Here is an 11,801-nt window from a genome sequence, read left to right on the forward strand (position 1 = left end):
ATGCCAAGAGTGTGCAAAGCAGTAATCAGAGCAAAGGGTGGCTACTTTGAGGAATCTAAAATATAAGACATGTTTTCAGTTATTTCACACTTTTTTGTTAAGTACATCATTTCATATGTATTCATTCATAGTTTTGATGCCTTCAATGAGAATCTACAATGTAAATAGTCATGAAAATAAAGAAAACGCCTGTACTGTGTATATATATATATATATATATTAAAATAGCCCCACATCATCACATACCCTTCACCATACCTAGAGATTGGCATGGTTTTATTTCAGTTAACCTAATAGCTGGTTTGATTTGCACTGAGAGATGATCTTATGGAAAGTTCCCCATGCCAATCTCTAGGTATGGTGAAGGGTATGTGATGATGTGGGGCTATTTTAATTCCAAAGGCCAAGGGAACTTCATCAGGATGCATAGTATCCTGGATCCATGAAATAACTGGCCTTTAAAAATAAAAATCTGCCTGCCTCTATGGGAATTTAACATAGGGGTGTCTATACTTATGCCCCCTGTATTTTAAGGAAGAACATTTATTTATTTACGATACATTATTCATTCACAAAGAAAATTGGTGTTCTCAAAGGTCGGATTTTTTCAATTAAGGCATTAAGATCAATTTCCAAAAGATAATTTTTTATTCCTCTTTTTAGTCAACTTAGCAGGGGTTCCTATACTCATGAGCAGCACTGTAAGTATATATATATATATATACTCCAATCCATTCTCCTGTACTCTTCCCCCTGCTTTTTCAACATGTTAACTACCACCAAAAGAAACAAACTCACTTGCGTCACCCAGATTGCATCAAAAATAATTGGCCTTCCCACCCCCAACCTATCAGACCTCAACAGCAAAGCCACCAAACTTAAAGCACGGACAATGGCACATGACCCCAGTCATCCCCTCTACCCCTTCTTCACACTACTTCCATCAGGACGCAGATACAGGTCCTCGGCCTGGAGACGGGTCCGCCACAGTAAGAGTTTTGTGCCTTCTGCCATATCATCCCTAAATGAAGCTCCCCAGCGGTGATTGGTTTTGTGTGTGTGTGTGTGTGTGTGTGTGTGTGTGTGTGTGTGTGTGTGTGTGTTTCTATCTATCTATCTATCTGTTTAGTTCCCACTTTGTCTATGAGGCTCTGATATCCTCTTTAGTCAACATGTGAATCTTCTCATCAACACTGGGTGGTGCACAAGTACTGCTGTCGGTGCTGAGTTAGGAGAACCTCTTAAACACAAGGTTACTGAGCTCTCTGGTGTCTTCAGTACTGTTAAACCACTAAACCAAATATAGAGGGCTTAACTCCACGCTGCCAGACTTAGTCCACAAGCTTCATATTCAATCACAACAGGCCTTCAGTGGATGTCAGGTGTTTGAATGTGTTTGGTTCTGTTTAGGATTAGGTGTACTGTCCTTGCCTGCAGCGGTGCTACTCGTGATAGAAAGGAATCAGTACAGCCCACTCTGAAGCACCTGCCCAGGCATATTGATGACAATCCTGATCCACTTGTCTTAACCTCGCTGATATGACCCCTGAACAGTAATAAAGATGAACTGCGGAGGAAGGCTTAAAAGATTAGACCTAAAGCTTTGTTTGAAGGTGAAAGGGTCCAATAAGTGAGTGTGTTTGAATTGTGAAGCTGTTGTAATGTGAGACGTAAGGATTAGTGTCCAGTGCAAGTGAGGTTGAACAACATAGAGAGGGATGACAGGAAAAAGATGAAGAGATGAGAATCGAAGGTTTCTCAGAGAAGTCTGGGTGCTCTTAAAGTGATAAAAACTCCAATAAGAAATGTAAAAAACAGAGACAAGTAAAGAGCCTATCTTTGTAATGCTGTCGACGTATTGAACCTTTCTTCAGCTTAGAAAAGTGCTGTATTTTTCCAGCAAACCAACAAAAAACTAAAGTCAACAATTATCAATATTGAATAGCAACAATGAAAAACTATGCAAAATATATTGGTTTTAAAATAAAAAGAGCTGTACAGAGTTTAAAATGAAGGCAAATTATTGACTATTTAAAGATCTATTCACAGTACAAGGAATATGTGCAATTTGTGCAATAATAACCCAAGAATCTGTCCAATAAACAGATACTGGCTTCAGTATGTCCGAGCAGTGCCAACCACACAGCCTGACGAACCAGGCCAGCAGTCTGTCCTCCGCCAAAGCTGAATTAAATAACTTGAAAGGCAATTCAGCGCTGAATAAACAGGTCTGTGATTAGCTGCATCCACACTTGGTTTGATTTTTGCACAGAAAAGGCAGAGCAGAGTAGACTACAGCCAAATGAGACTTCTCCTGTCTGACCATAATGCACTTAGTGCTTGAAATTTAATTTTAGAAGTGTGAAAAGGAGCATATTTTTATTGAATTATAGCAAGAATGCCACACTATTATGTATGAGATGCCATTTAGGCCGTAATTCATACTTTCATGTAAACACTATAACAATCTCATAAAGACACTGCTATGCCCCACAGCCTAAATGGCCTCATACTATTTTACAAAATTGCACAATTTTAAAAATAAACATTTTTATGTTTTTTGTTAATTATCCTATAAACCACAACCCTTTTGGCTTTTGACATATAAACATTTCTTTTTAAAATGTTATACTTACAATTGACCCCCATCTTGACAGTTTGCATTAGAGTTGTGAGACGTTTAAAGCTGATATAATCTATATTTTTATTCTAACAATGGATTCAATGACTATTTGTAATGTGAAAGGTGTCACTTATCATAAACCCACAGAGAATTATCATGGATTGTGCAGCGCCCTTCAGCTCTACGGAGCATTTCAGTATATTTTAACTCATTGCTTTGGTTTTAGGGCCCACAGCTTTTCTTTTTTGTTTCACTGTCACCGTTCTCATCCTCATCATCTTCATTCTGACTAAAAAAGCTTTAACAACCCAGTGTACACTACCGGTCCAGCACCACAGTATAATTTTGGCTTAATAAGTTCATAATTTCAAGTTAAAACTGATCGAATGTTAGCATTGTGTTTCCAGTTTGTTTCTGCTGCCTCCAAGTAGCCAAAAAAAGCTAGTGTGGATGATTCTTACCCTACAGTCACATTAGCTACAAAAGAGAGACACGCACTCGCTTGTGGGTACTCCTGGGCTTATATACTGTCTATGCTCCTGGGCGCGATATTTTCTTTCCCACTATGGCCACGCCAAGACCCGCCCTTCAATAGCATTCGCACACTACTATTGGCCAGGCGTCCATGCTTACATGTACAGGTCCAGATCCATAGAGATATAATCCCCTGACCAATCCCCTAACCCTAACCTTAACCACTCGAGGTCAAATGCCTAACCCCAACCAATCCATAGATATATATGCAACCAATCGAGCTGCTTCGTAGGGCGGGTCTTGGCATGGCCATAGTGGGATTCGTAATTTTTCCTCCTGGGTGTGCCTAGCTTACTCCTGGTTGCTTGGCAACAGTAAACAGAAATTGTCCGGTGCTACCTTCAAGCACGTCTTAAAAGTCACTTCAGAGGTATTGTTAAGTCACAAGAACAATGTTTTTGTATTTAAAAGTATTTATTTCTTGATAAAAGTAACAAAATAAATGAGATAAAATGCCAAACATATCAGATATATACAGAAATACGATGTCTTGAAGCGTTTCCGCCACCTTGAATGATTTTCTTCGACTCAAGCAGCCAACGTACATAGGGCCTAAGTCACGCTGCCTCAAGCTGCATCCGATTGGCAGTCGCTTTGTCGCATCACTTAGCATTTGCATAAAATAGACTTCTTGTCTATTTCGGCCCCGCCTTGCTCGTAGCAGCGGCAAGCTCATTGCTTGTCGCTGGCAAACGGCCACTCCCATTGAAAATGAATGGCAGCCGGTCACTTTGTCGCTGTCTCTTGTAGCCAGACCAAGCTCAATATTTTAAGATTGAACATTAGTCTGGGGAGTCTGCTCTGTATTTTCTACTGCACAAGAGGTGTGATCAGCGGGCATAGTTCAAATGACTCTGTACGCAATTGGATAGTCCTTCAACCAATCAGACCACAACAACAGGGTTTAAGCTGAGCTCCATTCTTTTGGCCACCAGCGAGGCTAGCTGGTAAATTAGGCTTTTACCAAAGCTGGTAAGGCAAACACATCCTTCTTTTGTAGGAATTGTTCCAGGGCAAGTTTCTGTTCCGTTTTCAGAGAAAACTTGCCTTTGAAATCTTTTAAAACCGCCAGCTGCAAATCGTTACAGCGCCACAGAGTTCCAGAGGCCCGAATCGGGCTGGGTTTACCCAGTCTAGATGATTCTCCCTTCCTAAATTGTTTCATTTGAATATTTTTATTTGGTTGTACAGGATAAGGAGAGATTAGAGGGGTGTTTTTTTCTGCTTTACTTTACTGTGAATTATTTTACATCCCTCAGATTTATCCTGGGGTTATTTAATGATGTTGTACAGCTTCAGGGAGTCTTCAACCTCAACAATCATCCACTTCTCAAGATTTTGTACTGCAGGAAACAAAGCCTAATAGCATTTTAACAAGCCTTGTAAAGATCCCCTGAACAATAGCAATCAATGGCAATTAAAGCAACACCAAAGATTATTTAGTTTCCAAAATCGTTTTCAGTTCAGTGGTTCATCAACTTCTAACAGGGTGAACGGCACTTGTGTATTCGCTTTGCGGCCCTCTATCGGCTAAAACCTCACTATGCAAGTTTGCCAGATTGGGTAGCGGATCTGTGGCCTGGTCCTACCAGACTCTGGTACATTTCATTTGTACAGAGAGTCTGGCCACTCTCCATTGACAAGTGTTAACTTCCTTGAAGGCGGGTACTCTGTTGAAGTTTAAAACTATTGGATCTGCCCAGAGCCACTCTGGATCTGCCATAACCAATCGCTAACTTTTGGTCGTAACGTATGTCATGCACATGTGCAACAAGAGGAGAGATCGACAACTATCGGCTTATATTTAGCATTAGCATCACTAACGTTAGCCTTAGCCAACTCCTTCACCACTAACGTAAGCACTACAGTGACCTTTTTAATTGTCTTAAAAGTAATTCAGTTAAAATCAATCATGAACATATTGATTTCTCAGCAGATATGATCGTTAGGGCATTAGACATTTATGATGCTATTCATATGTTGGATAACAATAAAGCCTGCGGTATGGATTGTATTAGTGCAGAACATCTAAAATATGCCAGCCATAAGCTCTGCCCTCTGCTTTCCATGTGCTTTAATGGTTGTCTGGTTCATGGTGTCCTGCCAAATGCTATAATGTCTGTAATGTTAGTACCTGTGCTTAAAGACAAGGTTGGTAGGTTTAATAGTATTGACAATTATCGACCAATTGCATTAGCCAGTACCTTGTCGAAAGTACTGGAGAGAATATTGTTAACAAAGCTAGAAATGTATGTCCTTACTTCTGACAATCAGTTTGGGTTCAAAAGAAAACATGGAACTGACCTGTGTATCTATGCTCTTAAAGAGATTGTGTCCAGGTACACAGGTCTAAATTCATCTGTATTCCTATGTTTTATTGATGCGTCAAAGGCATTTGATAGAATTAATCATGAACGATTGTTTGAAAAATTGCTAGATAGAGGTGCTCCTAAATTTTTTGTGAGAATTTTAGCATTTTGGTATGCCCACCAAACATTTCAGGTTAAATGGGATAATATTGTATCTGCTCCATTCTGTGTTAGTAACGGAGTGCGGCAAGGAGGAATTCTGTCTCCTATTTTATTTAATGTTTATATGGATGAATTATCAAATCAGCTAAATAGGTTAAAAACCGGCTGTCTTGTGGGCAACACTATTGTTAATCATCTTATGTATGCAGACGACCTGGTCCTGCTTTGTCCATATAGTGCTGGGCTGCAGCAGATGCTGAAGGTGTGCTCTCTTGATTATGACATAAAGTATAATGCTAAGAAAAGTCACATAATGATAGTTAGAAGCGATGAGGACAGGAAATCAATTTTTCCAACCTTTTATCTGTCAGATAGTCCTCTTACTGTGTGTGAGGAAATTAAATATTTAGGTCATGTCATATCTGATAACTGGACGGATGACAAAGACCTTTACCAACAGCGCTGTAAAATTTACTCTCAAGCTAACATGCTTATAAGGAAGTTTTCCATGTGCTCTGATTCTGTGAAGTGTTCTCTGTTTAGAACTTATATCACACCGCTATACACTGCTCAATTGTGGTCTAATTATAAGAAAAAAAGTATGCAGAGGCTTAAGGTAGCATACAATGATGCAATGAGGCTGTTGCTCTGTGTCCCTAGGTGGCATAGTGCCAGCCATTTGTTTGTGTCCACTAGAGTGCCAACCTGTGAGGCACTCTTAAGACAGCTGATGTTTAGTTTCATATGTCGACTGGACAAGTCAGAGAACCACATAATTGAAGCTTTAGTCAGCCCTGTGAAAAGCTGTTATAGATACACTTCCAGGTTAAGACAGCATTGGTGCAATAGCCTGTATATCCTATGCGTTAATGTGTAATTGTTATGTATTTTTGTATCTCTTTTATATTTTTATACTGTATTGTGTGTTATATGGACCTTGGGTCTGCAATAAAAGTTTTATTATTAACGAGAACCGAATGAAGCCCATTCCGCATCTTTCTCCGCCACAACGTCATCGTTCTCAGCCACTCCCTCTGTTCACTGATTGGACCGCCAAAGATTTGGCTGGAGAAAACCCAAGACTATACGGCGAACCCAGATGTAATACTGAAGGGAAATGAAAATTGATCGTAAGTACGTAGGAGGGCGGAGCCAGGCTAGCGGATCTGTAGTTCGAATGAGAACGGTAATGGACAATTCTGCTTCCAACCTGTAGGAGAAAAGTGCTTTGGTGTTGCTTTAAAAACCTTATTAGTGTGTGTGTGTGTGTGTGTGTGTGTGTGTGTGTGTGTGTGTGTGTGTGTGTGTGTGTGTGTGTGTGTGTGTGTGTGTGTGTGTGTGTGTGTGTGTGTGTGTGTGTGTGTGTGCGTGCGTGCATTCTGTTTTGACCTTTTAATATGTGTGCGCTTCAGTGAATCCATAAGACAGGTTTGATCTCCATCATTGTTGATTTCCCATATGAGTGAAGGGGCTGATTTCTGACAATCCTGGTGGGTGGGTGTATGTGTGTTTTTGCTCTTACTGGTAGCAGACAGGTGTTTTCTTCACTGAAAAGCTCTGCTCTGCTCAGATAAACCCACTGTACACTACCTGCCCAGATATTTCCCTCAGGAGTTGGTGGAGACCAAAACAAAGCTAAAAGGAAACTGATTATTGCCATTTAAACTGTGTAAGGTCAGATTATGTTTTCAGTTTGTTCAACTTCCCCCAAACGTCCCAAAAAATATGAATGCAGTTTTAATAATGTATTCTTGTCAAGGTGAGAAATCCTCAGAAATAGTAGTAATAGTGAAAGTAGTAACATACATCAGTTTTAACCTTCACATTAGCATTTAGCAATTAATTAGAGGTTAATTGTGCATGCTCATTGCAGTATTTCCCACAGCACACAGAGGCAGCATAGCGCCGTCATCCTCTCTCCATCTGCTTGTGTTCCTTGTCTTCTATCCTGACACACAGTGCCTCTGTCAAGTGGGAGGGTGTTGATGCAGAATTAGTGTGTTAAGGCCGCTCTTCCTCAGTGTGCTCTCTTTCTTTCATCCCCTTTAGCGGTGTGTGTGTGTGTGTGTGTGTGTGTGTGTGTGTGTGTGTGTGTGTGTGTGTGTGTGTGTGTGTGTGGAGTCTGTCTTTGAAATATCTCATGAACCCTTCATCCAATCTACTTTACACTTGGTTTCCTAGGTACCCAATGAACTTGGGTTTTGGAATTTGGAGCAGTTTGGACAGTGTTGGATATTAAACTGTGAATAAAATTAAAAGACTGCGGAAAAAAGGTTGAGGAAAAAAAGCACTGCCATAACGCTGGCTCTTACGTGTCTACCCTTCACAATGAACGACCATCTTAAAGCTACAGTGCGCAGTTTCTTCCGCCCCCATGAGGAATGCTAAGTAATGACAACAAAACTGTCGGCCCGTCCACACGATACAAGCCTTCCTTGACCGTGCAACATGCGATATCGTTGACGAAAAAGACGACACTTAAATGTAGTTAAAGAAAAACTCTCTTTATTTGAATTGACTTCCACCTTTTTCTCTGTCTCTCTCTCTCTTTGCACACACACACACACTCTCACATTCCGGGTCTGTCTCTGTAGCTACTCGGTCCGGTTCTGGTGGTTGATTAACGCAGATATTTGCTGATTGCTGTTATTACGGGCCGGATTGGGTGGCGCATGGTGCCGACATCAGTCTATAAGGCAAATGTCTGTGATTACTCCACGTTTTAATTGTGATATTTTGTGAGTACATTCAGAATCTGCAATGTCTGTCAGGTAATGTGGGAGTACAGTGTTTTTCTCTGAAGTAGGAGTACACAGTAGGTCAGTAGTAGGCTATAGGGCCTACAGTGTGGTTGCTAAGTGCTTTGGGGTCCTTCTGTAGTAATTTTGGGGTACAGTGGTTCTGGAGAGAACTTCAAGCAGCAATACCACAGGTCAAGCAATTGGCCCATTCCAAACAGGCACATTTTGAACGGGCACTGTACTAGTCTCTTAAATAAAGCCTTTTTGTCAAGGGATTATATGCAAAACAGGCTGAGTATATGGCACAGTTTATATCACTACGTTTGATTAAGAAAAAACATTGTGCTTCCAACTTAATGAATCCCACAGTGTTCGTCTTAATGATAAATCAGGAGTTTTCAGTGTGGGTGGTATCTATCTCTGTCTCTCTCCATCACTCCCTCTCTCTGTTTCCCACCTTACCACCTTGATTGCTACTTATCTGGGTCATCTCAGTGTGTTTTAATCACCATTGGGTTGGGAGAGACCCAGTTAGGTGATGAAGCCCTCTCTTCTCTCATCAAGGTGGGAAATCAACTTAATTTCTAGCACATCGTCAGTCGTACTGTAATTATCATTGTTCGTGCTCAGCTGCATCTGGGATCAAATCCAATTGTATCAATCAAATCTCAATATCACAAACACTTATTATATATAGCATATAGAAGAGCACATTATGTTGTGTGCACTTCAGGATTCAGGATTGATCTCCATCATTGTTGATTTCCCATATGAGTGAAGGGGCTGATTTCTTTTTTAGTTTTTGTAAAAAAAAAAATTTCACACGTTTTCTATACAATTGTACATGGCGCAACAGTGCTGCCATGTACATAAATACACAAATATACGGCACAGTATACATTACCTACACAAATGTCTTCTACCCACTCCCCACCCTCCCCATTCCTCATGCATCCTCATAATCTATCCGTGCAAGTATACATTTGGAGTAAAATGAGCCTACATTTTGCCGCCCACAAGCAAAAAGACAAGGTAGGGTACATCCTACATACAGACAACATGCCACATAAAGAAGCATAAGAAGAGAAAGGAAAACAAATATTTAAATAAAACCTATGCAAAATGAAAAGATAAAAAAAAAAGATAATTAAATACAGGCAAGTCATTTAATTAACCACAAGGTAGCACTACACCTCTTCCCAGTCCACTGCAGAAACCTCATCAAAATAGTTCATGAAAGATCCCCAGGTAGAATAGAATTCTCTCACGTTTCCTCTGAGTGAGTATTTCATCTTTTCTAACTTTAAGTGATACATGACATCTTTAAGCCACCTGGTGTGGGATGGAGATTTTGGGCCTTTCCAATTCAGCAAGATAAGACGTTGGGCTAGTAAAGTAGTAAATGTCACATAGACATGGGGGTAGTCTTCCTCTTGCTTGCATTTCTCAATCAAGGGGCAGAAGTTCCTTTTAAATAATTGGTTATATGAGCGAGTGACCGTAATACCCAGATATTTAAATTGTGAGGACACAGTCTTGAAAGCTAAATTTGGTGTCGGCTTTTTAAGAGCTGCATTGTTGACAGGGAACAATTCGCTCTTTTCCAGGTTAAGTTTATAGCCAGAGAGTTTTTCAAACTGTTCCAGAATGTTGAGAATGGCTGGTACAAATATATCTGGGTCTGTTATGAAAAGCAGAATATCATCAGCATAGGCTGAAATTTTGTGAGATAGCCCCTCTCTAATAACACCCTTAAAAGTCGTACAGCTCCGAAATGCCATGGCCAAAGGTTCAAGGAAAATATCAAAAAGCAGGGGTGAGAGAGGTCATCCTTGTCTGGTTCCTCTTTGAAGAGGGAAATATTCAGACATTACATTGTTGATGCGTACTGAGGCCAGAGGGTTAGAGTATAATAATTTTACCCAGGATATAAAGTTTGAAGGGGCTGATTTCTGACAATCCTGGTGGGTGGGTGGGTGTATGTGTGTTTTTGCTCTTACTGGTAGCAGACAGGTGTTTTCACTGAAAAGCTCTGCTCTGCTCAGATAAACCCACTGTACACTACCTGCCCAGATATTTCCCTCAGGAGTTGGTGGAGACCAAAACAAAGCTAAAAGGAAACTGATTATTGCCATTTAAAATGTGTATGGTCAGATTATGTTTTCAGTTTGTTCAACTTCCCCCAAACGTCCCAAAAAATATGAATGCAGTTTAAATAATGTATTCTTGTCAAGGTGAGAAATCCTCAGAAATAGGAGTAATAGTGAAAGTAATAAAATAAATCAGTTTTAACCTTCACATTAGCATTTAGCAATTAATTAGAGGTTAATTGTGCATGCTCATTGCAGTATTTCCCACAGCACACAGAGGCAGCATAGCGCCGTCATCCTCTCTCCATCTGCTTGTGTTCCTTGTCTTCTATCCTGACACACAGTGCCTCTGTCAAGTGGGAGGGTGTTGATGCAGAATTAGTGTGTTAAGGCCGCTCTTCCTCAGTGTGCTCTCTTTCTTTCATCCCCTTTAGCGGTGTGTGTGTGTGTGTGTGTGTGTGTGTGTGCGGGTGCGTGTGTGTGCAGTGGTAAGCAGGGGGTCAGCACACCCACACCTGCTAATGTGATGGAGTATAATAGCTACAGAATGCCCCATTTATAGCAGAATGAATACACACATACTGTAGATGATGAATGGGATGTTGTCTGACATGTTATAAATAGGTGTTATAGTACTGTATATTGTCTGTACTAGCTGTGTATGTGTCTCGCACAAACTTTCTCATATCTGTATCTGTGTGTGTGTGTGTGTGTGTGTGTGTGTGTGTGTGTGTGTGTGTGTGTGTGTGTGTTATGGTGGTAAAGAATAAGATTCTCCTAATTTGAGTTACACTGCTCAAGGGCTCACAAAAATACACATTTATCACACTGAGCGAAGGACAAGTTGAATAAAGGAGGACAGTTCACAGTTCAAGCTGTCTCTCACTTGCACAATTACAAGTACACACTTATGCACTCTTAAACTGTGTTTGCGTGCGTAGAGCTCAGCTCAGTTCATTAATCTTGTCTTCGTTGTTTCAAGGCAGACCTAGATAACAATACACATGCTTATTTAAGGCAACCAAGCAGGAAGCATATGCTATGTCGCATATGGTATGAGCATACACACACACACACACACACACACACACACACACACACACACACACACACACACACACACACACACACACACACACACACACACAGGAATACAACACAGACACCGAATACTGCAGATTAAGACCTCATAAGACGTTTGTCAAATGTCTCTGTTACTACCAGGGAGATTTGATGTGACAATGAAACAAAGATTCACACCAATTTCCACAGGGTCAAAAAGCCACCGGGACGGCGCAGACTCGCTGGAGGCAGAATGAGCAAAACTAAATGGCTGTAAATA

Source organism: Perca fluviatilis, chromosome 13 (assembly GCF_010015445.1).
Source record: "Perca fluviatilis chromosome 13, GENO_Pfluv_1.0, whole genome shotgun sequence".
Classification (NCBI taxonomy): domain Eukaryota; kingdom Metazoa; phylum Chordata; class Actinopteri; order Perciformes; family Percidae; genus Perca; species Perca fluviatilis.